Source organism: Scyliorhinus canicula, chromosome 3 (assembly GCF_902713615.1).
Source record: "Scyliorhinus canicula chromosome 3, sScyCan1.1, whole genome shotgun sequence".
In the NCBI taxonomy this organism is placed as follows: domain Eukaryota; kingdom Metazoa; phylum Chordata; class Chondrichthyes; order Carcharhiniformes; family Scyliorhinidae; genus Scyliorhinus; species Scyliorhinus canicula.
Window position 1 is genome coordinate 110,384,508 of NC_052148.1, and position 17,805 is coordinate 110,402,312.

At 46.3% G+C, this 17,805-nt stretch overlaps 1 protein-coding gene across 2 annotated transcripts in view; it reads left to right on the top strand.

Moving 5' to 3' along the window:
• The first annotated feature begins 6,604 nt into the window (after positions 1-6,604).
• The window catches only part of mtus1b (microtubule associated tumor suppressor 1b), a 221,160-nt gene continuing 209,959 nt past the window's right edge, over positions 6,605-17,805 (top strand). Inside the window, exon 1 of one of the 2 annotated variants that reach the window (XM_038791093.1) lies at positions 6,605-6,701. The gene's annotated coding sequence lies outside the window, so the exon portion shown is untranslated. Of the gene's footprint in view, positions 6,702-7,124; positions 7,200-17,805 lie in introns of those variants that run through there. The other variant, XM_038791094.1, reaches the window with a different exon arrangement.

A 17,805-nucleotide genomic window follows, 5' to 3' on the forward strand; every position in this document is an offset into this window, starting at 1 on the left:
GTCAGGCCCGGGGGACTTGTCTATCCTCATGTTTTTCAAAACGCCCAAATCATCTTCCTTCCTAACAAGTATCTCCTCGAGTTTACCAGTCTGTTTCACACTGTCCTCTCCAACAATATGGCCTCTCTCATTTGTAAATACTGAAGAAAAGTACTCGTTCAAGATCTCTCCTTTCTCTTCAGACTCAATACACAAGCTCCCGCTACTGTCCTTGATCGGACCCACCCTCGCTCTAGTCATTCTCATATTTCACACATATGTGTAAAAGGCCTTGGGGTTTTCCTTAATCCTACCCGCCAAAGATTTTTCATGCCCTCTCTTAGCTCTCCTAATCCCTTTCTTCACTTCCCTCCTGGCTATCTTGTATCCCTCCAGCGCCCTGTCTGAACCTTGTTTCTTCAGTTTTACATAAGTCTCCTTCTTCCTCTTAACAAGACATTCAACCTCTCTTGTCAACCATGGTTCCCTCACTCGACCATCTCTTCCCTGCCTGACAGGGACATACATATCAAAGACACGCAGTAACTGTTCCTTGAACAAGTTCCACATTTCACTTGTGTCCTTCCCTGACAGCCTATGTTCCCAACTTAAGCACTTCAATTCCTGTCTGACAGCATTGTATTTACCCTTCCCCCAATTGTAAACCTTGCCCTGTTGCACGCACCTATCCCTCTCCATTACTAAAGTGAAAGTCACAGAATTGTGGTCACTACCTCCAAAATGCTCCCCCACTAACAAATCTATCACCTGCCCTGGTTCATTACCAAGTACCAAATCCAATATGGCCTCCCCTCTGGTCGGACAATCTACATACTGTGTTTGAAAAGCTTCCTGGACACACTGCACAAACACCACCCCATCCAAACTATTTGATCCAAAGAGTTTCCACTCAATGTTTGAGAAGTTGAAGTCACCCATGACTACTACGCTGTGACTTCACCTTTCCAAAATCTGTTTCCAATCTGTTCCTCCACATCTCTGCTGCTATTGGGGGGCCTATAGAAAACTCCCAACAAGGTGACTGCTCCTTTCCGATTTCTGACTTCAACCCATACTACCTCAGTAGGCAGATCCTCCTCGAACTGCCTTTCTGCAGCTGTTATACTATCTCTAATCAACAATGCAACCTCTTTTACCATCCTCCCTAATCTTGTTGAAACATCTATAACCAGGGACCTCCAACAACCATTTATGCCCCTCTTTTATCCAAGTTTCCGTGATGGCCACCACATCATAGTCCCAAGTACCAATCCATACCTTCAGTTCACCCACCTTATTCCTGATGCTTCTTGCATTGAAGTATACACACTTCAACCCATCTCCTTGCCTGCAAGTACACTCCTTTGTCAGTGTTACCTTCCCCACTGCGTCACTACACGCTTTGGCGTCCTGAATATCGGCTTCCTTAGTTGCTGGACTACAAATCCGGTTCCCATTCCCCTGCCAAATTAATTTAAACCCTCCCGAAGAGTACTAGAAAACCTCTCTCCCAGGATATTGGTGCCCCTCTGGTTCAGATGCAACCCATCCTGCTTGTACAGGTCCCACCTTCCCCAGAATGCGCTCCAATTATCCAAGTACCTGAAGCCCTCCCTCCTACACCATTCCTGCAGCCATGTGTTCAACTGCACTCTCTCCCTATTCCTAGCCTCGCTATCATGTGGCACCAGCAACAAACCAGAGATGACAACTCTGTCTGTCCTGGCCTTTAACTTCCAGCCTAACTCCCTAGACTTGTTTAGACTTTGTCCACACCCCTTTTCCTACCTACGTCATTGGTACCAATGTGCACACAACTTCTGGCTGCTCACCCTTCCCCTTCAGGATCCTGAAGGCATGATCAGAGACATCCCTGGCCCTGGCACCCGGGAGGCAACATACCTTCCGGGAGTCTCGCTCGCGACCACAGAATCTCCTATTACCTTAACCATTGAATCTCCTATTGCTATTGCTTTTCTATTCTCCCCCTTCCCTTCTGAGCCCAGAGCCAGACTCAGTGCCAGATACCTGGCTGCTAGGGCCTTCCCCCGGTAGGTTATCCCCCCCAACAGCATCCAAAAATGTATACTTGTTTTGAAGGGGAACGGCCACGAGGGATCCCTGCACTATCTGCCTGTTTGTTTTCTTTCCCCTGATTGTAACCCAGCTACTCTTGTCCAGTACCTTTGGTGCGGCTACCTCCCTGTAACTCTTCTCGATAGCCCCTCTGCCTCCCGGATGATCTGAAGTTCATCCAGCTCCAGCTCCAGTTCCCTAACACGGTCTCAGAGGAGCTGGAGTTGGGTGCACTTCCCGCAGGTATAGTCAGCAGGGACACCGGTGGTATCCCTCACCACCCACATCCTACAGGAGGAGCATGCAACCCCTCTTACTTTACAGAATATAGCTGCCCTGTGGACCAACTGGACCTCCGCCCTCCGACTCTGCTCCCAGTCAGCTGCACTCTCTGTAAATTCCTGGCTCCCTTCTCACTCTTTGCTGAAATGAAATGAAAGGAGCACCTTGCTCCCTCCTTACCTAACTCCCTCAGTCACTAAACTCTCACTATAGCACTCAAATGCACCAAGTTCAGCACTCCCTCAGTCACCAAACTCTCACTATAGCATTCAAATGCACCAAGTTCAGCACTCCAGTGCAAACAAAGTCTGCACTGTAGCTGGATCCTTTTTATACTGTGAATCTAGCCTCTGAAAACTGGCCTAATCCAATTAACTAATTAACAAGCTCCAGCTGCAAGTACCTACAACCTTTATTTAAAGCTGATTGAAAATTCACCTTCTTCTAAACCAAACAGCAACTTTTAAGTGAATTAACTAAATAAAAGAAAGACTAGACTTTAGATAAAAATGAACTCTTATACTCCCTCAGTCACCAAACTCTCACTATAGTACTCAAAGCACCAAGTTCAGCACTCATTCTATAAACTCCTCCTCAAGGCTGCCTTGGCCGACCTCGTTAAACCAATCGACATGTAGATTAAAATCCCCCATGATAACTGCTGTACCATTTCTACATGCATCAGTTATTTCTTTGTTTATTGCCTGTCCCACCATAATGTTACTATTTGGTGGCCTATAGACTACTCCTATCAATGATTTTTTCGCCTTACTATTCCTGATTTCCACCCAAATGGATTCAACCTTGTCCTCTATATAGCACCGATGTCATCCCCTACTATTGCCCGGATGTCATCCTTGAATAACAGAGCAACACCACCTCCCTTACCATCCACTCTGTCCTTCCGAATAGTTTGATAACCTTGGATATTTAACTTCCAGTCGTGACCATCCTTTAACTATGTTTCATTGATGACCACTAAATCATAGTCATTCATGATGATTTAGGCATCAACTCATTTACCTATTCCGAATACTACGAGCATTCAGGTAAAGTACACTTATGTTGGCTTTTAAACCTCTGATTTGAACCTTAACACCTCGATCAGTAACCTCTCCTACGTTATATTTCCTCTTAGCCTTTCTCCTAATTTTCCTTGTCAGGGAACCCATATCTTCATGTAACAACCTGCCGCGTCACTTACCATTTATGTTTTTACTTCCCGTTTTATTCCTTTTAGTATTACTGGGCCTATTCACTGAGATTCCCTCAGTCACTGTACCTTGGCCTGTTGCCCTTTTTGATTTTTGACTGTGGCTCCAGTGCCTTACACTTTTCCCCTTACTGCCTTTTGTTTCTGTCCCTGTTTTACTACCTTCCGACTTCCTCCATTGGTTCCCATCCTCCTGCCACATCAGCTCCTGCATTGTTTCAAAGAGTAATAGATCAGGTCCTGAATGGACTGAGTGGGATCCAATGCGATCTGGATGACATCCTAGTGATTGGAAGAGATGAAGAGAAACACCTTTGAAATCTGGATGCCACTCTCCGGAGATTGGGAGACTCTGGCCTGAGAGTCTGTAAAGACAAGTATGAGTTATTCCAATCCTCCTTCCGTTGAGTATTTGGGACCTGTGATTGATGCCACTGGTCTTCACAAATCTCCTTCAAAGGTTAAGGTCATGACAGTGCACCTGCACCTCAGAATATTAACTAGTTACGTTCCTTCCTGGGATTGTTGAACTACTACGGAAGATTTGTTCCAAACAATTCTGAAACCATTACATAATCTCTTGTGCCAGAAAAATAAGTGGAAGTGGTCAGGTCAATGCAATAATGCTTTTGTGCAAACCAAAGAAGCGTTACTTAAATCTGAAGTTCTCACGCACTTTGATCCAACGTTACCCGTACATTTAGCTTGCGAGGCCCCTCCTTATGGTGTAGGAAGGGTGGTATTTCACATCACACTTTTGGATGAAGACTGACTGATTGATTTTGCTTCTTGATCCTTGAGAAAAGCTGAAAATAACTATGTCCAGATTGAAAGGGAAGCATTAGGAATCATTTTGGAGTCAAGAAATTCTATCAATTCTTCTACGGGAGAAATTTCACATTGTTCACATTCATTAACTACCAGTTTTGGACCGCAGGCGGGTTGCATCACTTGCTGCCAGAGCATTTTCCTGCCAGGTTAGTTCAGTTGGCTGGACAGCTGGTTTATGATGTGGATTGAGGATAACAGTACGGGTTCAATCTTTCAAACATTCGTTGACCACGTTGTCATAATATACACCAGTATATCATGGTGTAGACACACACTGATGGACACACACAGGAACCAATCAACATGTACAAACACCGCAGCCAATCACCAGTTAGAATACGCACACTATAAGGGCAGCATATGGCGCAATGGAAAGTACTGGGACTGCAGCGCTGAGGACCTGGGTTCGAATCCCAGCCCTGGGTCACTGTCCGTGTGGAGTTTGCACATTCTCCCCATGCCTGCGTGGGTTTCATCCCCACAAACCAAAGATGTGCAAGTTAGGTGGATTGGCCACATTAAATTGCCCCTTAAAAAAAAAAAGAATACGCACACTATAAAGGCAGAGGGCACCACGGTTCCCACTCATTCAGGGTGCTGCCTCTCAGTGTAACAAGAACTCATCCAGCCCAGCACAGACTCACACCACATGCTGAGAGAATCAACTGGTTCGGACAAGGCTTAGGTCTCTAGTTTATGTTAGCATCATTTAGACCCACAGTCATCGTGTGTTAGTTAGTTGTATCTCAATGGTACCAAATTAATTGTGTTTGCTTGAAGCCAAATGATAATTAGCATAGAAAATTACAAAATGTAAAGATACATAATCAGTCCTCAGCTCCCTAGATCTTGTGGGACAATGGGTAGGGTCCCTGCTTCGAGGCCAGAAGTAAGGCCCACCCCAGGACTTGATGGTGTTCATACAGAGGCCAACATCTTGAGAATCAACCTGCAAAATCCTTCCATCAAGCCAATAATAGGTGGCAAAAGTGGAAGAGACTCTTGATCAGCCATGCTTGATGTGAAGTGCCGCCCCTTCAAGCTATGAGCCTCTGGCAAAAGGCTAGTCAGCTGTTCTAGGAAAAACCTCACCATGGTAACAGAGAAAAGTTAGCCTTGTGCACCACCAAGTGCTGGAAGAGAACAGCAACCTTGAGGCCCAAGGTGGACGAATTAAAAACAAAGTGCTGGACAAACTTAGCAGGCCTCACAGCATCTAAGAAGAAAGTTAAATTTATGTGCAACAATGCATGGTAATTGTAGTTTTGGGCATAGACATTGTTATATTTGAAATAAATGTTTGTTTATATGGTTGATACAAGCTTCATGAACATTCTGAATTAAGAGGTACAAGAATACCCAGCATGACTTCTGAACGGAGCTTTCGTGTTTGGAGCTGACAATTTTAGTAACTGTCTTCTGCAATTCCATCGCCTTTATCGCAATGCTTGTAGCTACATTCATCTGATAACATGCTGGCTTGCCAGCAACAGTGAATGTTGACTGTGCTTGTCAAAGGTTTTCAAACATGCCTTTATTTAGAGAGATATACATCAGAATAGATCACAATCGTCAAACAAAATAAATGATTGTCGCTTATTCTGAATGTCAGTTGAAGACCTGTCAACAACTGTAGTCAACAGAACAGAACCTTAATATATTTACCATTCGAGTTTTAGATTTTGCACTAAAAAATATTTTCGTCGCACTTTGACTGTATTCACCGTGGACAAAGTCGAACCATCCCCTTGGATAAGTAAAGAGAGCCCAGTCGATAAAAACAGGGATTGGGACAGGTTGGGGATTAGTAGCGACGATGGCCACCGTTTTCATGAGGGTACGGATGAAGCGGCTGCCGAGAGCGCTGTTGCCTTTCACAAGCGCTTTCAGGAGGAGTTGAGTGCAGAATTACTCTCTGCAACGGTTTAGGACGTGAAAAAAGTGCAAGTACATTTCTAACTGTGGGTTCCAACTCCAGCCTTTATTTTTGAAGCATTATTTATGAACTTGATGTTCTATTGAAAACACCTGACACTAACGTTCCTGTCTTCCCCCTCGCCCTGCACATTGTTCAAATAGCAGTGGTGGGTTGGGCTGCACCGTGCTCCGTTCTGGGTGATGTAGTTTTAGTCCAGGTCAGATCGAGAAAGAACTACAACTCCCAGAGCTCACTGCGTGCCCCGTATCTAAAGCACCGTCACCAGGTGTTGCCCGGCTGCTAATTAAAGTTCTATCGGCAGTCAAGAAACCAGTTCGAACTGCTCTCAGCAAATGGGGTCACCAGTTGGTGATTTGACATTCCCTCGACCTCCATTCCTTGGTAAACAAATGCGTGCCGAGCGGAAAGCGATGGGTTGGATAAAAACTTTCCGTAGAAGTGAAACATTTCTTAATGTCACCTAGCGAGTACACACCTCTCCCTTTTCACCCTTCAACCCCATTAACATTGAGTCAGTGCACTTTAGAAATAATTTTAAAACGTTGCGCTTCTCCCAATTGCTGACACGGGACATAATTGCACTTGATGTGAAGTGATGATACTTTTGCTCAACCAAGACGCTCAGTCCGGGTAAAATGTGAACGGGATGAAGTGTGCTAATTAGTGTTTCTTTGTGTTTATTGCCAGTTTCGAGTTATTCATGGCCAGAAATCGGGACACGTTTATCAAATGAAAAATAATGATCGGCTCGTAATTTGTATTTGGCAAATAAATGTTTATTGCATTTGGTCACATTCCACGAGGTACTTACGAATGCGAAAGGATTGGTTTCCCAACAGCTGCCAAAATTCCTCCAGCTGGGGGACTGGTTGTTACAGGGTAATTGAACTTTGTACTGTTGGCTTCATCTCAGCGAGCTGACTCCAGTAGTTTGTTGATTTTTGTTAAGTAACTGCAGCAGTGGGTCATGTAATGTAAGATTTTATACAAATTTGTTGGTAAGTTTATCAATTTCCATATCACAAAGATTCAATTAACGTTGTAAATACTGTTTGTACGCGTGGAATTTGCTATTTAGTGATCGTTATTTACTCTTCCCTCCCCCCCCCCCCCCCCCCCCAACTTGTAGATTAAATATATAACCTTTTTGGAGGAATTGATTTGATGTGCCGAGTTGTAGATTTACATAATGTCCAGATGTGCAGAACGAAGTGTTTCTTCATGTGTTGCCTTTGTTTTTTTTTATTCCTTCGTTTTGACTATAAAAAAAATACAATTTTCTGCATGAACTAATGGGGAAGGGATACGCCGGTTAGGGGTGGGGAAATAAACTTTACTAACACAGTCAGTATTGGTTAAGTTGGGAGGTGTATCATGAGATTGGAGGTTAGGATGACCAACTCTTATGAAACAAAATAAGTGTTGACCATGAGAGATTAGGGTGTTACTCAAGGGAGGTGAGTGGGGGTGACAAAGTATCCAAAGTTTGTAACATACCTTGTGCAGCCACAACATCTTTGCTGGCTGACTCATTGCAGTCCCACATGATTCAACTGAGAAACCAGGGAATGGGACAAGTTCACGGAAGACTGAAGTCAAAAGTTGGTAACTTCTTCTGAAGCATTGGTGTTACGTTGACACAGCTGGGGACCTGCCAGTGTGCAAGGTGAAACTTTAACACATGCCAATCCAGGGTATTTGAATACTGAAAGGAGAGGTTGAAACCCTGGAGGTGGATCCTCGGTGAAGATTTCAAAGCGAGAGCCTTATTTGGGAGAAGATTCCAAGATATGTTCTTTGAGAGTGGAGTTTGGAAACTCTTGTGCGTGAAAGTCAGAGTTTCAGTGAGGCCAGTTGACTGTGATGAGTCTATGGGGCGAATTGACGAGAACTCAACAGGAGTTGTGTGGCATCTGTCACTTTGTTTTAGTGTGTCGGGTGTTTGACCACACTTTGCTGATACGTGGGCTGTGTACTTGACCATTATAGTGTAGATTTTGCAACTTTGATCCTTAAACAGCTGTATGTTGAAGGCATGGTTGAAGTAGTGTATACTTATTCTTGTTTAATGTATTATTTGAATTAATTGGAAGTCATATGACTGTTCAATCATGTATCTAAACAAATAAGTTGGGATCTGACTTTTGTCCAGTAGTAAACTTGTCCAGTGGTAATGTCAGCTGGGATTGTAACATCTATTCGGCAATATTCAGCATGTTTGTCGTAATTCATGTTCAAGGTAAGTTGGTTAAAACTTTTTTTGTTATGAGAAACATTTCACATCTGCTAGAACAATACTGAATGAAACAGTTATTGGGATATCCTTTAGTTTTAAAATCTAATTGGTACATCTTGAAGACGAACTGTCAAGTTAGGGTGTATTTACAAAAAAAAGTTCAGCAATTTCACTTTCCAAGTAGAGTTTTTAGTAAATGTGTTTGTTTTTTTGGAGTTTATTGACTAATGACTATTGGAAGTTTAAGAAGGTTCCAATTCTGTTGTTTTAACTTTGTTTGTTTTAACTCTTGTGTAGCAATTTGTCGCAGAGCGGGTGTTTCTCTACAAAACATTATTCACCCAACCATTATCCCTTTTTAAAAATATGTTAAATTTGTCTGGAGTACCAGAAACTAAGGTGGGTGGGTATATCTGCAGTGCTGTAAGCAACACTGCCATGTTAGGAACTGTTACAATAAATCTACCTCACCACCTGCAAATACTTGAGAATTTTGTGTAGATAAGTTCCTCCCACACATTTGCATCATTTATATTTTCCTAAAATTGTAACTCCTTTCTGCTACATTAACCTTGGGACTATGTGCGTGTTCTCCCTGTGTGGTTTCCTCCGGGTGCTCTGGCTTCCTCCCACAATGCAAAGATGTGTAGCTCGGTGGCTCAGCCATGCTAAATTTCCCCTTGGTGTCCAAAGTTACGTTTATGTGGGATTTAAGAGGATATAGTGGGGGATTGGGCCTAGGGAGCGTGCTCTTTCAGAGGTTCAGTGCAGACCTGATGTGCCAAATGGCCTCCTGAACTGTAGATATTATGGTTCTGTGAGCTTCTATGATTAACGTTTTGTTTGAAAATGTTTTGATGCTGTTGATTGATTTTTGCCCCCCCTCAACAATCCATTCGCCCTTAATGCTTATCAGAAATATTAAAAAATAAATTCCCTGGTAGCTCACTGGGGAAAGGGTTTTTAGTAACTAGTCAACAATTTGGACCTCAATGGCCTCTGCTTCATTTGGCTTGTGAACCCTAGTTGCAGCTGCTATTGAAGCTCCGTATAATCACTCCGACATGAGGCCGGATTTAACAACCACCCTGCCATGTGTTTTTTTGGTGGGGGTGCTGGCCCACCAGCGGAATTGGGTCGTGCCACTGTCAACGGGATTTCCCATTGACACCCCACCCCTCACTGCCAGGAAACCTGTGTGCTGGGACTGGAATTTCCTGCCGGTGTAAACATCTGGTAAATCCCACCCATAGTTGGCCACACCCCACCTGAACTGGGGCCGGCACCCTGGCAGTGCTACTGGGCATCGAGCCTTAGATTGCATCCCAAACATTGCTTCCCAGTCCCCCTCCAGCTTCTTGCAATGCAAAACATGTGCACATGATTCACCAGCCCTCTCCCGCACCCCTCTCATTCAGCCACCCATTCATCCTCGCCCTGTTCATATGTACCATATATGCAGTCCCTTGAACTGAATCCAGCTTATCCTCACGCAGGAGGTGGTTAAATCCCCCCTATGCATCACCCCTCTGCTCCCCCAACCACCCACATATATCCTCAATCCTACCCTCGCCCAACTCCGGGAGCAGCAGTTGCTCCAATAGGGTGTACTCGAGAAAACTGGGAAATGTCTCCTTCCATGCAAAGCCTTTCACCTGCATATATCTAAATTCACTCCCCCTTGGCAACTCAAACTTCTCCTGCAACTCATCCAGAACTGCAATCTTCCCTCCAAGTACAATACCCTCCCCAGCCCCATCTCCCTCCACTTCCCATACATCCCATTCACCTCCAAGGTTAAACCTGTGGATCCCGCAGAGTGGTGTCAGGACCGACATACCCTCAGTGTCTCTGCAGCTGATTCCACACCCTGATGGTCCACTGTACCACTGGGCTCTGCCTATACTTCCCCAGAGCTGGTGGCAGCTGAGCTGTCCCATAGCCCTCCAGAGTGGAACACCAACCGGACACGTCCTCCATCTTGACCCACTCCACACCTCACCACCTTCACATTCGCTGCCCAATAATAGTGCAGCAAGTTTGGGAGTGCCAACCCCCTTTCTGCCCATGACACTAGCAGGGTCCTCTTTACCCTCTGCACCTTGCTTGCCTCTATAAACTCTGAAATCATTGTCTCCAATTTCCAGAAGAAGGCCTTGGGGAGAAAAATTGGGACGAAGATCTGGAAAACAAATGGGAATTTTGGCAACACGTTCATCTTAGCACAACACCTTCCCTGCTGTCAAGTGTAATGTATCCCATCTGTTCAATCCCTCCCACTAAACTCCTACAACGTTGTCAAATTCCACTTGTGCATTGTAACCCATTGTAATTCCACTTGTGCATTGTAACCCATTCCCTCGTCACCTGGATCCCCAAATACCTGAACTTTCCCCAGCTGTCTTGAATGGCAACACCCCCAAGTTGGCCTCTGCCCTGCCCCATTCACCGGAAACACCTCGCTCTTCCCGACTCTAACCTCTCCAATCCTCCTCTAATCCTACCCTACCCATACACTCTGACACAAACAAGTCATCAGCATACAGCGACACCCAGTGCTCCCTGCTACACATCTCAATCCCTCGCCACTCCACAGACCCCCTCAGAGCCATTGATAAGGGCTCTTATCGCCAGCGTGAATAACGGCGACAGTGACCACCCCTGTTTCGTGAACGCATTTCATTTGTACGCATACTTGCCACCAGGGCTACCTACAACCGACACACTCATGCCACAAACCTCGGGCCATATCCATACCTACCCAAGATCTCCAATAAGTACCTCCACTCCACCTGATCAAAAGCCTTCTCCGCATCCACAGAGACAATAAGCTCTCCAATGGAGTCACAACCACATTTGCCTCCTGATATTACTAGAGTTGTCTGCCCTTTACAAAACCCGTTTGATCCTCAACATCCACCCCGGCACACATCCCTCCATCCTCACTGCCACTAAGTCAGCACTTCCATGCCTGTGATTGGTCCATACATCCTACCCTCCAACGGATCCTTCCCCTTCTTCGGCATTAGTGTGATCGACACCTGTGTCAGTGTCTCTGGCAGCTCCCCGTTCTTGAACGCCTCAGTAAAATTCTCCAACAAATGTGGTACCAGCTCTGCTGTAAAACTTCTTACAAAACTCTGCCAGAAAGCTGTCCGCCCCTGGAGCTTCCCCCGACTTCTTCATCCCTCTAATACGGTCAATAATCTCTCTCAGCCTCAACGCCTGCCTCCTCTCTTTCTCCAACCTTAAACTCCAACCAATCTTAAAAACTGTCCCATATCCCCTTCCTCTCCATCTGGCTCGTCTTGTACAGTTTCTCAGAATGCCTTCTGAACTCTTCTTTATCCACCCCAGCTCTGACACTACCATCTCCTCTGTTCGCACCCTTAAAATTTCCTTGGACACAGCCAGTCTCTGCAGGTGGTGGGCCAGCATACGGCTTGCCTTCTCTCCATATTCATTTGCACCCCTCCCCCTCCGTAGCTACCCCACTGCCTTCCTGCCATCAGCCTATCACCCTGCCCCTGCAACCTCCTTTCCCTCTGCCAACAGCTCTTTAGTGGGAGCTGCCAAGTACCTTCTGTCGACCTCGGCTTGGGTAGGGTGCTCTTTCCAAGGGCCAATGCAGACTGGAAGGGCAGGATGGCCTCCTTCTGTACTGTAAATTCTATAATTCTATGACTACTGAGTCCAGCAACCACCCATGCTCCTCCCCCCTCCTCCTATCCCTGTGCACCTTGAATGAGAGAACCTCCGCTTAGACCACCGCCTTCAACACCTCCCAGAACGTGGCTGTCGACACCTATCCATTCCACTGACCTCGCCTTTTCATAAAACCCCTTATCTGCCAAAAGACCTGAATCTAGCCTCCATCCCAACCTCTGCACTTGCCCCAAGCTAAGCTTCACTTCCAGCCAATGCGGCGTGTGATCCGAAATTTTGGTTCCCGCATCATCAAAACTGCTCGACTCACTGCAAATAAACCAATTGTTGAATACACCTTATACACTCATTCCATCATTCCTCCCAACACCTTTGCCATCCTCAACCTGCCCATTGACTTGGGGCTCGACCTGTCCACACTCGGTTCCATCACACAATTAAAATCTCTGCCTATAATCAACTGGTACGTATCTTCCAGTAAGCCCTTCACAAACCCCACATCATTCCAATTCGGCGTGTATACTTTGACTAGCACCAGTGGCATTCCCTCCAGCACCGCACTCAATATCACATATCTACCCCCTGCAACTACAAGTCAAACCCCGAGTGAAATATTTGTCCCACCCATCCCTTCCTCAACTTAACCTGATCCTTCACCCAGAAGTGTGTCTCCTGTAAAAAGATCACCTCCACCGTCAAAAACGCACAATTTCGTAATTGGCCCATTTAACCAATCTATGTTCCACATTATAATTCTTACTGCCAGCTTGTGCCTCCACTCCCCACTATCGTCTGCCATCCTCTATCATCACCCTCCGGCTCAGCCTATTCTGATACAACTAATACAACCCTAAACCGGGCCCATCCAAGATGCTGCTCCCCCCCCCCCTTGCCCATGACCACGCTCATTCTCCAACACTGCCACATAGCAGTGGTCAGCATCTTTGCTTCACAGCACCAGGGTCCCAGGTTCGATTTCCGGATTGGGTCACTGTCTGTGTGGAGTCTACACGTCCCCCATGTCTATGTGGGTTTCCTCCCACAAGTCCCGAAAGACTTGCTTGTTGGGTGAATTGGACATTCTGAATTCTCCCTCGGTGTGCCCGAACAGATGTTGGAGTGTGGCGACTAGGGAATTTTCACAATAACCGCAATGCAGTGTTAATGTAAGCCTACTTGTGACAATAAAGATTATTATTATTTTATTATTTTTATTATTACAAATGCACACACCCCTCTTTCCCCCTCCTCTCACCAGTCCCTTCTTAGCCTGTGCTCATTGCCCTCTACCCACCTGAATGCCACTCAGCCAGCAGGCCCAACCATACACACCCCTCACACATAGAGAACATCCAAAATTGCAAATTGCCCCCTCCAAAAAGAAAAACAGAAATTACCCCCTTAGAAACCTATAACTCCCCGAAGGGGAAAAAAAAGACCCACCCTCCGGCAACCAACGATAACCACAACATCCAACCTTTGTAGAAATAGCTCCTCCATCTCACATCAGCTCTCAGCTCGCCCCCAGTTTCTGGTCCTTGAAAGTAATTGGCCTCTTCTGGCATTTCAAACTAATACACTCAGCCTTCAATTGTGACCCACAGATTCGCAGGGTAAACACCCCAAACTGAATCTTCCTTTGGTACAACACTCTCTTGGCCCTTTTTGAATTCAGCACATCGCTTTGCCAGCTCTGTAGCGACGTCATGATCTCTTTAGACATGAATTACCCTCCCATTCACAGACTCACTTCTCCCTGGGCCACTGTAGAATCTTCTCCTTTTCCATGAACTTATGCAACCACACAATTACAGCCCACAGCAACTCTCCCATTCTCGGCTTCTGCCTTACAGACCTGTGGGCCTTGTCCAGCACCTTCTCCTCCACCAACCCAGTCAACATCATAGAACATAGAACAGTACAGCACAGAACAGGCCCTTCGGCCCTCAATGTTGTGCTGATCCATGATCACCCTACTCAAACCCACGTATCCACCCTATACCCGTAACCCAAGAACCCCCCCTTAACCTTACTTTTATTAGCACACTACGGGCAATTTAGCATGGCCAATCCACCTAACCCGCACATCTTTAGACTGTGGGAGGAAACCGGAGCACCCGGAGGAAACCCACGCACACAGGGGGAGGACGTGCAGACTCCACACAGACAGTGACCCAGCCGGGAATCGAACCTGGGACCCTGGAGCTGTGAAGCATTTATGCTAACCACCATGCTAGCCTGCTGCCCCAGACATCCTTGACACATTCTTCCACATCCTCTGGCACACTCTCAATTTGCAGTTTCTGCCACTTGGACCTGTTCTCCTCGACCGTCACACTCTCTGCAACTTGCATAGGTCCCCCAGGATCCACACCTCCGCCTCCAGGGACACAATCCGATCGCTCTGGTCGGACACCATCTTCTCTACCTCGCTTATCATCGCCCCTTGTGCCTCAGGCACTTCTCTACATGGTTCATCGATTCTTAAAAAGGTGCTACTGATTCCTCAATGTCCTTCGACCAGTCACCATGCATCTCCTTCATTTGATGCAGAAATTCGTCTTTGATAAAAGCCATCAACTCCTCAATCTGGGTCTTTCCCACTGGCGACGACCCTGCCCCCTCCTCTGACATTCTCGCAGTTGTTGCTGTGTCAAAGGTCCCTGCCAATTCCTCAGCCAGGCCCTTAACTGTCTTTTGCCAGGTCTGGTAGCCAGGAGAGACATGTCAACTTAGGGAGAACTTCTCCCTCTACACCTTCTGCACCACTTTCCTGCGAGAGCTACCCCACTAATTGGGTATCAAGTGCCGAAACAAACACCTTCGAACTGGAGCTGCCCTGTGTGCGATCACTCACTTCATGGCCATTACTGGAAATCTTTGGGTGCAGTTTAAATATAGTGTCCCAACCTCTTCCTGCATGGGGGAGTTCCAGCAAGTGGAGCTCCTCAGTGCAGGAGAGGCGGCGGCTGAGTGTGGCCTTGCGGGGTAGTTTGCTACTAGGTCACCAAAATAATGAGCCATAAGATAGTGGGATCCACTTGTAGCGCCAAGAATGACTCCTCGATTCCTGCCCAGAATGTATTCTATTTTCTGGTTAGATCGTGCCCACACTCCACCCCTTTCGTGCTGTGGAACGAGGCATTGGTGCACAAACTCTCAGTGCTGTTACGAGTGAGAAATGTGAAATCCTGGATACTTGTATATAGATGCACACAGCAATAGTTAATTCTTTCTATTTGATACATGCTATTAAATGTTTTGAACTGGAAAGTTCAGGATCTCTCTCTTGATGCTTCCTTTGCTAACTGTGCAGAATGTAGTTCCTCTTCCACATGCTACTGTTTAGTCACCATACTAACCCTTCAGTTTTTCCAGGACCTTTTATTGTCTTGTTCTAGGGGATGCTCTCTGAAGTAGTACATTCCTTTTCTGTCGGGATTCTTTTGCTGATCTCTTTTAAAAAGGTCAGTATCTGACTAATCCATTTATTTGGCTTTTCGTGCTATATTTCGCAAAGATAGAATTTATGCAACCTGTAGGGTCTTGTGACTGGCAATTGGCTTTGTTTTCATCCACTGCTTGGGGCTCTCGAGCTGTCCGTTTAGTTTTATTGATGCTTTACATTGGGGATGAATCTGTGGTTCCTTGAGATCTAAGAAAATGGCAAATTTCAACCATTCCTATCAAACAGACAAAAGCAAATTACTGTGGATGCTGGAACCTGAAACAATAACAAAGTACTGGACCATCTCGGGTCTGACAGCCTCTGTGGAGAGAGAGAAGAAAGCTAACATTTTGAGTCTGAATGAAGGGCTTTGACAAAGAATCATCAAGACTTGAAACGTTAGCTCCCTTTTCTCTCCATCTTATCCAATACCGGATACGTTTGAACCAAATCTTTCATGCCTTTAGAGCTCTTTTCAATGGGTGTACCTCCTTCATCTAATTTTTACTGACAACTGCAACACTCAACAGGAATATGCTTTTCTGACCTGGAACGTGCAATTCCCATCTTTCCTTCATCTGCTTCTCTGATTTGGATTGTTTCTGGTTTTTGAATCTGTTGTCAACATGACATTGCTTTGTTTTGGAGATGCTATGGCACTTCTAAGACCCCAAAAATCAGCATCATAGGGTCCAGCCAGACATCCATCCCCAGTATCTTGTATAGTGTTCCAAACACTGCCTTCCAATAGCTCTCCAACTTCTTTCAGCCTCCAGGGTCCCAGGTTTGATTCCTGGCTTGGGTCACTAAGTCCGCACGTTCTCCCCATGTCTGCGTGAGTTTCCTCCGGATGCACTGGTTTCTTCCCACTGTCCAAAGATGTACAGGTTAGGTGAATTGGCTGATGTGCAGGTTAGGTGGATTGGCTTAGGTGGATTGGCTATGTTAAATTGCCTTTCGTGTCCAAAAAAGGTTAGGTGGGGTTACAGGGAGAGGGTGGAGGTGTGGGGTTAAGGTGAGAGGTATGGGCTGCGGTAGGGCGCTCTTTCCAAAGGCTGGTGCAGACTTGACGGGCCGAATAGCCTCCTGCACTGTAAATTCTATGAATGGTTTGCTGGCCCTCGCTCACACTGCTCACACCAATCTGCCACCCCCTGGAAGAACCCACTCATCCTTGCCCAAGCCATATGCACCACATGGAACTGAATCCAGTTTATCCTTGTGCAGGAGGAGGTTTGACTTCACTCAGCGCATCGCCTCACACCACAGCCCCCAACCTAGTCTCCTCCTATGATTTACTATTGATCCTCACCAGCTGTGCCCCACCCTGCTCCCCCACATATATCTCCAATCCCACTCTTCCCATAAATTCAGGAAGCAGCAGTTGCTCCAACAGCATGTACTGCGGTATCTTGTAGAAAGTCCTCCACTCCTTTTAGCACACAGTCCTGCACCAACCTCTACCTAAACTCTGCCACTTGGCAGCTCCAACATTTCATGCAGCTCGTCCAAAGCTGCACTGCTGCCTCACAGCAACAACGACCCAGGTTCAATTCTGGTTCCGGGTCACTCTCTGTGTGGAGTTTGCACATTCTCCTCGTGTTTTTGTGGGTCTCACCCCCACAACCCAAAGATGTGCAGGTTGGGTGGATTGGCCACGCTAAATTGCCCTTTTAATTGGGGAAAACAAACTACTTGGGTACTCTAAATTCCCTAACGACAGTAAGGCTGTCACCATGGCGCTCAGACTGGAACCCTTTTAGGACTCCTCCTCCGACCTGACCCACTCCACCCCACCATGGCCTCACCTTCTCCGCATTCATCACCCAACAGTAATGCAGCAGGTTTGGGAGTGCCAACCCCCCTTTCTGTCTCTGCCTCTGCATCAGAGCCCACTTCACCCTTGGCACCTTCCCCACCCACATGAACTTCGAGATCTGTGCCTCCACTCTCTGAACGAAGGCCTTGGGGAGAAAGGTTGGGTGAGTCTGCAAGATAAACGGGAACCTTGGCAGCACATTAATCTTCACCTACACCCCCCCCCCCACCCCTTGCCAGTGTCAAATGCAAAGTGTCCCACCTCTTAAAATCCCCGTCATACTCCTCTATTAACTGTCAAATTCTAGCTGTGCATA